This window comes from Tursiops truncatus, chromosome X (assembly GCF_011762595.2).
Source record: "Tursiops truncatus isolate mTurTru1 chromosome X, mTurTru1.mat.Y, whole genome shotgun sequence".
In the NCBI taxonomy this organism is placed as follows: domain Eukaryota; kingdom Metazoa; phylum Chordata; class Mammalia; order Artiodactyla; family Delphinidae; genus Tursiops; species Tursiops truncatus.
In genome coordinates, this window is record NC_047055.1 from 37,522,302 (window position 1) to 37,535,870 (window position 13,569).

General features: G+C 38.5%; 1 non-coding gene across 1 annotated transcript; it reads left to right on the plus strand.

Annotated features, from left to right (window-relative positions):
* Positions 1 to 2,822: 2,822 nt before the first annotated feature.
* Positions 2,823 to 2,895, plus strand: TRNAR-UCU (transfer RNA arginine (anticodon UCU)). The gene has a single exon. It is a non-coding gene; the product is annotated as a tRNA-Arg (tRNA).
* The last annotated feature ends 10,674 nt before the right edge of the window (positions 2,896 to 13,569 follow it).

Sequence of the window (13,569 nt, forward strand, 5' to 3'; positions counted from 1 at the left end):
CCACATCCTCATCAGCATTTGGTGCTGTCACTATTTTCTAATTTAGCCATTCTAATAGGTGCGTAGTAATATATTATTGTGATTTTAATTTGCATTTCCCTAATGCAAATTAATGATGCTAAATAACTTTTCCTGTGATTATTTGCCATTTGTATATCTTCCTTAGCAAAATGTCTTTTGCCCATTTTCTGATTGCTTAATTTTTTACTGTTGAATTTTGAGAGTTCTCTATACAACCTAGATGCTAGTCTTTTGTTGGGTAGAGCGAACTTTATTTCTTCCTTTCCTATCTGTATGTCTTTAATTAATTTTTATTGCCTTATTACAGCAGCTATAACTTCCAGTATTTTATTGAATAAGAGAGTTGAGAAAGTAGACATCCTTGCCTTGTTCCCAGTCTTAGGGGAAAAGCATTCAGTATTTCACCATTAAATACAATGTTAGCTATAGGATATTTGTAGATGTTCTTTATCAAGTTAAGGGAATTCTCCCATGGGTTGAATTGGGGCCCCCAAAAGGATACGAACAAGTGCTAATCCCTGGTGCCTGTGAATGTGATCTTATTTGGAAACAGGGTCTTTGCAATGTAATTAATGATGACATAGATCACCCTGGATTTAAGGTGGGGCCTAAACCCAATGACTGCTGTCATTATAAGAACAAGGACAGTGAGATTTGTCACACAGATGCATAGAAGGAAAGGCCACGTGAAGATGGAGTCAGAAATTGGAGTGATGCATATACAAGCCAGGAACGCCAAGAATTGCTAGCAGCCAGCTAGGAGAAAGGCATGGCATGGATTCTCCAGAATCAATTCTGCCAGCCTTTGACTTTGGAATTTTGGCCTCCAGAACTGTGAGAGAATAAATTTGTCTGTTTTAAGCCACCCAGTTTATGGCGATTTGTTGCAGCAGCTTTTGGAAACTAACACATCGTCTATTCCTAACATGCTAAGAGGTTTTGGGTTTTTTGTTTTGGTTTTTTGGTTTCTCTCTTTCATGAATGGGTGTTGGATTTTGTCAGGTACTTTTTCTGTATCAATTGATATGCTCTTTTTTTTTAAGTTAGCCTGTTTATATGAGAGATTACACTGAATGGTTTACCCCAAGTACGCAAGGCCGGTTCAACACTTGAAAATTGATTAATGTAACTCATCACAGCAATAGGCTAAAGAAAAATATCACATGATCATATCAATTTATTCAGAGAAAGCGTTTGACAAAATCCAACATGCATTCATGATAAAAGTTCTCAATAAACTAGGAACAGAGGACTTCTTCAACTTGATGAAGAACATTTACAAAAACCATACAGCTAACAGCATACTTAATGGTGAAAAACTAGAAGCTTTCCTACTAAGGTCAGGAACAAGGCAAGGGTATCCCCTTTCATCACTCCTTTTCAACCTCATACTGGAAGCCTAGCTAATGCAATAAGACACAAAAAGGGAATAAAAGGTATACAGATTGTGAAGGAAATAAGAGATGACATGACTGCCTATGTAGAAAATCCAAAAGAATCAGCAAAAATCTCCTGGAACTAATAAATGATTATTGCAAGTTTTCGGGATACAAGGTTAATGTACAAAACTTTATCGCTTTCCTATCTATAAACGGGACTCTACTCAATATTCTGGGATAACCTATATGGGGAAAGAATCTTAAAAAGAATGAATATATGTATATGTATAACTGAATCACTTTGCTGTACACCTGAAACTAACACAACTTTGTAAATCAACTATACTATAATAAAATTAAAATTAAAAAAACACAATACAATTTACATTAGCACTCCCAGAAATGAAATACTTCAGTGTAAGTCTAACAAAATACGTACAAGATCTGTATGAGGAAAACTAAAAAATTCTGATGAAAGAAATCAGACAAGAATTAATAAATGGAGAGATATTCCATGTTTAAGGAAGACTCAATATTTCCGAGATATCAGTTCTTCCCAACTTAATCTATGGACTCAATGTAATCCCAGTCAAAATCCCAGCAAGTTATTATGTGGATAGCAACAAAGTTATTCCAAAGTTTATATGGCGAGGCAAAAGACCCAGAATAACCAAGACAAATACTGAAGGAGAAAAACAAAGTTGGAGGACTGACACTAACCAACTTAAAGACTTCCTATAAAGCTATAGTAATCAAGACTGTGTAATACTGATGAAAGAATAGACAAATAGATCAATGGAACAGAATAGAGAGGCCAGAAGTAGACCCACATAAATATAGTCAACTGATCTTTGACAAAGGAGCAAAGGCAATACAATGGAGGAAAGAAAATCTTCCCAACAAATGGTGCTGAACAACTGGATTTCCATGTGCCAAAAAAAAAAGAATCTAGACATAGAACTTACACATTTCACAAAAATTATCTCAAAATGGATCACAGATCTAAATGTAAAAAGCAAAGGTATAAAACTCCTACAACATAACATAAGAGAAAATCTAGATGACCTTGGGTTTGATGATGACACCAAAAGCATGATCCATGAAAGAAAAAATTGATAAGCTGAATTTCATTAAAATTAAAACTGCTCTGTGAAAGACACTGTGAAGAGAATGAAAAGACAAGCCACAGACTAGGAGAAACTATTTACAGAAGACAAAGATGATAAAGGACCATTATCCAAAATATACAAAGAACTTTTAAAACTCAATAAGAAAGCAAACAACCAGATTATAAAATGGCAAAGACCTTAAAGAGACATCTCACCAAAGGTGCTATATGGATGGCAAATGAGCATATGAAAAGATGCTCCACATTTTATGTCATCAGGGAAATGCAAATTAAAACAACACTACTGGGGGACTTCCCTGGTGGTCCAGTGGTTAAGACTCTGCGCTTCTAATGGAGGGGGCACAGGTTCGATCCCTGGTCGGGGAACTAAGATTCCACATGCCGCACGGCGCAACCAAAATTTTTTTAAAATTTTTTTAAAAAATTCACAACAGTGACACACTGAATGCTGATGAGGATGTGGAGCACCAGCAACATTTGTTGCTGGTGGGAATGTAAAATGGTACAGGCATTTTGAGATAGTTTGGTGGTTTCTTACAAAACTAAACATACTCTTACCATACTATCCAGCAATTGTGTTCCTTGATATTTAACCAAAGAAGTTGAAGACTTATGTCTACACAAAAATCTGCACACAGGTTTATAGCAGCTTTATTTATAACTGCCAAAACTTGGAAGCAACCAAGATGTCCTTCAGTAAGTGAATGGATTGATAAACTGTGGTACATCCAGACACTGACAATATTATTCAGTGCTAAAAAGAAATGAGCCATCAAGCCATGAAAAGACATGGAGGAACCTTAAATGCATATTCCTAAGTGAAAGAAGCCAATCTGAAAAGGCTACACACTGTATGATTCCAACTATATGACATTGTGGAAAAGGCAAAACTATGCAGACAGTAAAAAGATGAGCCGTTGACAGGGGTTGGTGTAGAGGAAGACATCAATAAGTGGAGCACAGAGGATTTTTAGGGGAGTGAAAATACTCTGTACGATAATATAATGGTAGATACATGTGATTATACATTTGTCAAAACCTACAGGCATTGTGTTAGAAAACTCCTACTTAAATCTTTTATTTTAGCAGACAGTCACTTTTGTTTTATGTTTTGCACACAGGTCTTGGCCTACTTTTGCATATTTCTAATGCCAGTTTAATTTTTGTGGTGTTGTTTTGGTCTGTTTGGTTATCTGGGGTCACCAGGGCTTCTATTTATCCCTGACCCCGTCGCCTGAGCACGTGGAAGCATTTCCCTAGGTCAGGTTTCTGCGTATCTCTCAGTGGGAGACAGGTATGGCAGGACACTCCTATTGGAACCCCCAGCTGCCCTGGTGTCTCTTTGTGGGGGAGGAGAGACAAAGAGCCTTCTAGAACCAGATACTTTCTGTGGTTTCATCCCTCTTATCTGTTCCACCCTCCCTCCTCAGTATCGCTAGGTGAAAGTAGGGAGTCTCAGGCCCAGTGAGGAAGGAGATCGCTTCTTTTGTCTACTATCGTTGGTGGGTCTCCTGATGATTGCCCCTTGCCAGTGGTGTTGAGCTCATCTGATGTTAGAGGGACTCCCACTCAGTTTGGGGGAAGAATCAGTCTCCCTGTGGGCTGCTATGTTAGGATCAAGAAATGCCAGGACTGGGGCCCCTTCCTCCTTTGGATAAAGAGGCATAAGATACCCTGCCTCTCTGTAGTTCCCAGGGTCCAAGCCAGTTTGCTTTCTTCTTACTATCTTTCAGAGTTTTCCCTTGGTTGTCTCTTGCATTATTTCCAGGGAGGCTTTATACTTGTGCTTAGTAGGGAGAAGCAAGGAGACACAGATCTATGTCATTTTGCCCAAACCAGAAATCTCCCTCAAGATTTAAGACTGTAAAAGGGGCCTAAGAGAACTATTGGCCTTAGAAAAGGATCTGCTTCCCATACGATTTAGAGGAATACCAAAGAGCTCCCTACCCCAAAATCCAGCCTACCACTGTACTTGAAATCCTTAGTACTATGTAAACATTTTCCCAAGGGATGTTATAGGGGACAATATTTTGGGTAACACTATAGAGGCATTGGCTCATCGTAATAACTGGTTATTATCCATTGCGAAGTCAGAGTATAGAAGCTTTCCCGATGGAACATAAGACTGTCAGGCAAGTATTAGAAAAGGTCAAGTTTAAGAGGTGCTCTCTATGCTGCAGGGGGGCTAGAGTGAGAACGCTAGCTGCCTTCCAGGTTGGGACAGGATGAGGATACAAAGATGGTGGGAAGATCAGAGGAAATAGTACAGAAAGACAAATTCCAGGCCCCCTTCCCAAAGACGACTTTAATTTTATTTTTTCTTAATGACAGTGGTCAGGCAAAAGGAACTCAGAGAATTAAACATTTTGAAAATTTTAAAGAAAAAGCAAACCATGGTACTGATTACCCTTGGTTTCCTGGATTCAATAGCCATGTCCTTTGTCACAGCCAGGCCATCTGGTCCAGCTGCTTCTCTGTTAGAGTTGGCTGTTTACATGGCAACCAATGTCTTGATGAATTGAGAGAAGTGTTTTAGGGTAGACACCAAGGCAGCACCTTCTAACTCCATGCAGTTTTCCCTTTCCCAATGTTCTCCTCCCTATGTGTTTCTGGTTCCCATCATGCGTATCCCCAAAACAAAATTGGCCTGCAGAAATCAGCTACATTTTCTGATGGAAAGTTCACTGGAGAAAGCTAAGTGACTCTCTCCTGCCCTCAGAAGCCCATCTCATTTCTCCTGGAAGTTAGCCACATCCATCTCTGGCTATGCCCAAATAGTGACTTCCAAATGTCTTTAAAGCATCCAAAATTAAAGGGATAGAATGGGGATTCAGTGGCCATTAAAGTTCCCATAAACTTTCCCCTAAAAAAGGGATTTTGAAGGTATTATTTGGCCATCATTTTTGTCCTCTATTTTATGTCCCAGTATCTATTATGGGATTGGCTAAAGGTAATAATTTATGATAGGTAAGGCAAAAAAAGAACAAAAACAAAAAACAAACCAAAAAAGCCTTTAAGGGCTACCCTCGACAAAAGTGCCTGAAGGCAGAGTAAACACAATTCTCACACAAGGTAAGCCATGGAAGAAGTCTTGATGCCTATCAGTTAGTATCTGTTGAACACCTATTTTCTGCCACAAACAGTGCTAACACTGGGGAAATACTAATGAACAAGACAGACACAATCTCTGCCTGCCATGTCAACGCATGAAGAACCATTTATAGTACAGACCAGAATGGAGGCAAATGAAAATCAAGGATTTGGGATTTTCAACGTATTTTTAATAGAAGACATATAAATATGTAAATTGAGATCTGTAAAAGCTCAACAATATCACCTCGGAATAAGTATGGTAACCTCCAAATCTACTGGGAGACAACGTATTTTTAAGAATACGACACATTGTTCTGTAAATAGGTAACAATTGGCAAGGCAATATTTCCAGGCCATTTTTATTGCCCTGATTCCCAATACTCAGCACCATAATCAATCCTTAAATTCTGAAGAAAAGACAGTTCTCAGAAACTGTCCATCTCTAACATAATGACAATACATTTCAGAGCTGAGTTATATATTTCCAGATGAACTTTAAAAAAAATGTCACATTATTCAATTAGTGCACACTCACTACTTAAACCTCTGAGACCACTGTCTATCCCAGCACTGTCCAATAGAACTTTCTGTGATGATGGAAATGTTCTACAGCTGTGCTGTCCCGCGTGTAGCTATGGAACACCTGAAATGTGGCTAGTGTGACTGAAGAACAGAATTTCTTATTTTATTTAATTTGAATTCATTTATATTTAAATAGCCACATGTGGATAGTGAACAGTACAAATTTAGTCTTAAACTGAAAGTGATTCTGTGTGTGTCAGGAAAAAAAAATGTTCCCTTCCTTTGGATTCATTTAGTCTAAATTGAGAAATTATTTAAAAATTGAAAAAGTCAGAAAAAATCTCCACATTGACAAGACTGTGAATAAACAGCAAAATAAAGATTAGTACCTGATTTAAACAAAACTCAGAATTGCAATTTCACTCACTGACCTGGCTGAATTAAAAACAACACCCTCCCAAAAAAAACACATACATGGTTGAAATATGTGTGACTGCTTTTAAAAATCAGTGAATACTATTAAAGGAAAATAATCCAAGTTGTATACACTTGAGTTAATCAACACTCTAGAAAGATTTTAAATGCCTCATGTTTTGGTAATGATTGTTCATTCATCTATTTAATGCCTACAGTGTGGAAGGCACTTTGCTTGTAGGGGGATTATTATTCTCCTATTATACCAAATAGCCATATTTGACCTGATGCATTTGAAGTGATTTAATTTCCAGCAACTTCATGTAAAATTGCTTCATTTTTGAGTTAGGGAATAATATAACCAAATGATCACTAACTTTATGGATCTGACTGCAAAACCAAAGTTCAAATATATTACTACATTAAAATGCATAGCACGTACCTTCCGAGAATGGAAACAACATTAACATATCTTTCCAACAGGTGACTAATATATATTACAAGCATCTAAAATGATATGCTTGAACTTTTGCAAAAGACATTTTTTTTTTTGCAGAAGACATTGTTGATTAACATTATTTTCCTGAAGTAGAATTTAACCCAGCTTCCTTAGAAGTCAGCAGAAAGGTTTTCATTAAAATAAAATCAGTCATGCTTACCTGTACAAAAAATTCATTTTATATATGTAAGTGAAAATCATTTCTGGATGCTTGGGGTTTGAGGAGGTAATCCACTCTTTTATTTTTCCACCTTTATTCAAATATGATTTACATATAACATCGTGTAAATTTAAGCTGTACAAAGTGTTGATTTGATATATATTTCAAAATGATTACCACCATAGCATTAACTAACACTTCCATCACATCACATAATTATGTTTTCTTTTTTGTGGTGACAATATTTAAGATCTACCCTCTTAAAAACTTTCAACCATATAATACAGTATTGTCAACTATAGTCACCATGCTGTACATTAGATCCCCAGAACTTATTCATCTTCTAACCGGAAGTTTATACCCTTCGAACAACATCTCCACATTACCGCACACCCACCACCCCTGGTAACCACTGCTATACTCTCTGTTTCTATGAATTCAGTTTTTTGTTTTTAGATACAATTCTACATATGAGTGAGATCATACAGTGTTTGTCTTTCTCTGACTTATTTCACTTTGCATAATGCCCTTAAGGTCCATCCATGTCACGAATGGCAAGATTTCGGAAGGTAGTTAATTCTTTCAGTAAACCTTTCCTATGTGCCCACCATGTGCCAAGCACCATGCTTGACACCAAAAATGTGACATTCTTCCTGACCAGGAAACAAGTCCAGGTAGGACATCAAATTACACATGGATGGAAACATTACCTCACAGCCATTTCTGGATCAACTGATGGACACTACTAACGCCAGGCATACATTACTGAAGTCTTTCTTTCTCTGACTTCCATACTTATGTAAGCAAACAACAATATATTGTACCATATATTGTACCATATTTCCATTCTATCTACTAGACTGACACTACCACATTTTGCTTTGGGCCAGCTAAATTGTATATGTACACTATACACCAACAAAACCAGTTATACAGTAATTTAAAAACAAAGTCTCTGAAGTATTTATTGGTCACTCTGATTGGGCTTTGTTCCAAAAGTCATAATCAAGTAAGATCCTGACACCATCTAAGTAAGTTTTAAACAATAAAAAAAAATGTATACAAGGTATAAACCCAATTTTGTAATGTAATACATACACTTGCAAAGGAAAAAAATAAGAAATTCACCCAAATCTCTGGTAAGATTTCTGGTGACTTTTATTTTCTTATTTATACATTTCCGTATTTCCAACCTCTCTACAAAGACCATACATTACACTTATAATCGGTAAAAATTATATATATATATATATATATATATATGTTTGTTAGAGTGAACAACCACTCTTGCAACTATTCTGAAACTGGCATCTAGTATAGGCCAGAGAAAGGCGTCACATAGGGAAGTAGGTGTTGACTACAGGTGTGATTTTTAGAGGGCTAGTGCAGAAGGCCCAGGGGCGACCCAATTAGCTAATGACTGGAAGCTCTTTAAAAGGAACAAAGACTTTCACTGTCTAAAGTTAAGGTTTTAAAATGAATATCCCTGGGGGAAAGGGAAAATAGTAACATATGTTCCCACCAGGATGGAAATTGAGAAAGGCGGCTTTTTCCAGCTCTAAGTCCTGGTTAGATCACTGGATAAATGCAGTATTGCCTTCTGGTGACTCCACGGAACATGTTTGTTTAAACAGTAACGAACATTTAGAGAACTATTACTAAATATCATATAGTTTTGAAAAGTAACACTTTTTTCTGATTATAAAAATTATGTAATATTCTTTGTAGAAACCGTGGAAAATATGAAAAAGGCAGAGAATAAGATAAAAAAACATCTATAATCCCAGCAGCCGGAGGCAATCACCATGAGCAGTTTGGTATATAACCTTCTAGTAATTTATTCTAGGAATGTGGGTATATCCTGCTTTTTCACTCAATATTTTATCCTGAGCATTTTCTTATGTCATTAAATATGTTTAGTAAACCTCATTCTAATAACTGCCTAATATTACTGATGGCTTAAAAATATCATTTCTTGGGTAAACAACCTTCTTGTATCTACCATGGACCTAATTTATCATAAGAACAGATTCAAAATGTATCCGGTATTTGAAAAAACTGGCCAAGGGGTTTTTCTGAATTAGTGATCTCTCCTGGGCCTACCAACATTAGGATTTTGACTCTAAAAATAATTTTGTTCCACTCAAACCCCTAAGAACACCCATAGTGTGCACAATGATAAAACACTCACATATTTTCCTAAACACAGTCTTATGTTTGGAAAAGGACAACTCTTAAGAAATGTTAGATAGTAAAGCACGGCAGGCACTCCCGGCCAGGCTTAGCAAGTCAATCAAAATTAGTTTGAAGGAAATGCTGAAGTAAAACAGAGAAAAATGTATCCTTGGCACAAACTTCAGCTTCTGAGTAAATTCATCTGTTCAACTTTCAAACGAAAAAAAAGGGAGATACTGTGATTTTCCTGTGAAAGAAATCCTTATTCAGAAACTACATAAAACAATTCTATTTACAGGCTGGGCCCCCAAAATATCAGCATGACACATATTTGCTAAGCAAGATTTCCGAAAATTATTTTACTCAGCATACGAATCATAGTTCCTTTTAAGCACAGGAGGGGAATAGTCTATGTAAAAATTTGCGATTTCAGTTTAAAAAGAAACTCTATTCCCAATGATCTGTGGTCGGTTGGAAATCCTTTCCTTACCTGCAAGGCAGCTTAGGATCAGAAAGACCTTCCAAAATGTGAACACCATCGTGCCAAGGTTCGCTGAGCGCAGCCAGGGTCCAGTAGCTCTCCTGGGCTAGGCTGAGTCTCAAACTGGCTTCTTCAGTCACACCGAGGTTTGCCAGTCTTATCTGCTGGCATCACCAAGCAAACAAGCCTCTTCGGGCTTACTTATTGGGTATAGACCTTTCTCAGAGCAGATGTGTGTTTCTTTGAAACGCTTTTCATGGGGCGTGTTTCCTTGACATATTTGCTACTGTGTTAATAATAAACCCACATATTTAAATTCTTCAATCTTACACAGATTCTCTAAGTTTTATTGTTTAAAATCAAGCTTATTGAAAAGTTATACTTGGGGGGGAAAGATATAATTGGAAGAGAGCCTATATAAATAAAAGTTGACAAGGCTAATTAATTTCAAATACTTCTATAAAAGTCTCAGGGCATTGATTCACTAACCTTTTACAAATTAAGTTAGCAAATTGGTGCTCTAAGATTTTCTCAGGGGACAGGGTTCACAGGAAGGGCACAGCGGACATGAAGTAAGAAAGCATTCATTTCTATGAGAACAAACTCTGGACATGTCACACTTTTGTGAAGCCCTAGCAGTAGGATGAATTGCATGCTTTTGTCTTCCAAGTTAGAAACCCTATAGCATTTATTCATCCACCTAATTTTGCAAAATCAGGTGAATGAATAAATGCTTTAAGACTTCCACTGGATGAGCCTGAATTTTTGCAGAATTAGGATACTGAATAGGTACCACAGAGTTAACTTGGAAAGGGGGTTCACTAGAAAGGAATGGCAGGCTGCAGAGATGAGAGGCCTTCAATTGAACATGAACTTCTAACAAAGTTGCTCTCATGCTTACGTTACCCTGAGATACATAAGGGCCTCGCCTGGCTCTTCACCTGCAAGCTCTAAATGCTGGTGTTTCTGTCTCTACAGTAGTTCTCAGATTTGTCCCTTCTCCAGTCTGCTGCTTCCATCCCGGTCCAGGCACGCAGCTCCTCGCCTCTAGCCTACTGTAGCAGCTTCCTAAATGGTCTCCCTGACTCCTTCCCCCTTCACTCCGTGTACCAGCCACATGCCAATGTTCCAATCTTGATCACGCATCTTCAATGACACCATTATGGACTCTTTCATCAAGTCCAAAGTCCTTATTCTGGATTCCCAGCCTTCCAGCCTCTGGTCCTCACCTCATCTGAACTTAAGTCATGTTAAGTCATCCACCTGAAAAATGCTGTCAAAGGTTATTGCCTCAAAGTGTTCAGTCCCATGAAATATGTGCAAGTTGCAGTGAGATGTTTTATGAATTTTAATTCACAGGAAATATTTGACACCATCTCATCTCAGCCAAGCCAGTTTCCCACTGCTCCTCAGAAAGCCATTTTGCTCTCATCAGGTATGATACCTTCTCGAAGCCTTCTCTGTCCATGTTCATGTCTGATGCCAAACTTTGGCTTCAGGTGAATTCCATCACTACTTAGAACTTTCTCCTCCCTCCTTTTGCTCTCTAAGCATATTCTTAGCGCAGATCAGTCATGCTGTCCTATGTGAAAATTTTGAAGAGCCCACAAACTGCCCCTCTCTGGGCTCCCTCTTGGATAAATCTGTATTGTACTTAGATCCAATACCCTACAGTTGGCTCCTGATTACTCTTCAGTAGTCTCCTGTTTATTAATGGGGTCTCCCCTAAATCCACTGGCTGTGAGCCCCTCCAGGGCAGGGACCAGGTCTTATACAAGGAGTTCCCAACTTAAGAAAGGGTATGCCCCAAAATGTATTGGTAAGCCCATTGTTTGAACCCAAGAGTACACATTCCTGCTAAAGCAATGCTATAAATGAAGTCTCATTCCCAAACCTACGCAGAGCATAGTGTAGCAGTGGCTTGAATTCTGGGTGCTGGGCAATGTAGGGTAGGGGAGGAGAAGAAGGGGCAGCAGGTGGCAGAGAAAGAACATTCCTTTCCTTTCCCAAGACACAGGTTGAGCACAAGGCAACGTTTTTTCCCAAATAACTATTACATGTCTTTGTCACCCACCTTCCCTTCTGCCCCCCACCCTCGTGGTCCACTGGCCCCTCGTGTACCTAGGCTTCCCTAAGGGAGGGTCTTACTCCCCCAAAATCCTGTGCGGAAAAATTACTGTTTTCTTTCCAATCCTATTCCTCCAAGAAACACACTCCCTCCTCTGTATAAGCGGGTATCAGCTCCATACTAGGAGGGAACAAAATCAATTGCCATGAACATTCCCCAACCTGTTTACACTATTGAAAATAGAATGCTTGTCTTCCCCCAGGTAAATCTCTGAACGGGAGTATCAGGCAATGAATAAAGACAAATGGTCTGAGGGAGGTTTTGCAGAGGAGGACAACTTGTAGGGCAGCCTTCTGGAGGTCCACACCAGCTCTTCTCAGCCTTGGTTCTGCCTCTGAGCCACCAAGCCTCCGAGAGACCCATAGTTTTCATAATGGCTCCTCTGGAAGTAATACTGGCTTTTCCAGTGGTGGGGAGCTGGAATGGGGAAAGAAATCTCTGAGTCCGGTGTTTATCAGCTAAGGACTTCCTGTGTTTCCTTCCGTGTGCCATAGGTGATATAGTAGGGTGATCATATAATTAATCATAAAACTAGGACAGTTTTGAGAGTGAAAGTGGTGCTATTAACAATTACATGAGACAGATAGTGTAAACCGTGACAGTCCCAGGCAAACCTAAACGTCTGGCCTCCTGCCCCCAGGAGAGTGCTAAGCACACAGCAGGTGCTAAATAAGAGCCTGCTGATTAATTCAGTATGTCCAGGGTGATTGGCCCTGAGATGGGGAGTGGAGGGTATAGCTCAAGGCTATTGCCAAAATCCATCTGCACCAGAATCTCTCATACAAACATAAAACACTCTAGAAAATTTAAGTAAAATGCTTACACTGTTGCTATGTGGGAACTAACTTGGACAGGTAGAGCTCTGTTAAAATAAGAGATCATCTAAAGTTTCCACTTCGGACTGAATTTTGATGTCATTGACTATTGCTCAGAAGAAGCGAGTCATTAACTGGCATGTGAAATATTATCAAATATCTTGCAGAGTTTTACAGAGCTTTACAATTTTCAAACTGCTTTTCCATTTTATCTTCACAACTGATAATAAAGTAGGGCAGGTATTATCTACACTCTCTGTATAAGAAAACAGAGGCTCAGAAACGTTGTGTCTTTCCCAAGGCCACAGAGCACGGGTTAGATGCTGTCCTTCCTGTCACACTGCACAGTGTAACTGTATCGTAACAAACATGCCACTGCCTTCAGGGTTCTTCTCTGGGAACTTTCAGAAACGTGCACTATCTGACTTATCCCTCATTTTTTTTATACTTAAAAATTACAAAAGTAATACATTTTGACTGTAAAGGGATTTCAAAGAACAAAGAAGCATACAGAGGATAAAAAAAATTCTCCATTCTCTCACCCACATGTGTAATCTCATGCCATGTTCACAAGCAATGGGAGTTTTTCATTTTTCTCAGCCTTTCTATGAATTTACACACATGCACATGAGGTGGGTTTATTCTTTTTTTTTTAAGGTAATCATAACAGATGTATTGTTCTATTAAGTTGGGTTTTTTTCCCCCCAGAAAGCGCTTTTGTTATCTCTTTATGTCACCATGTACAAGTACATC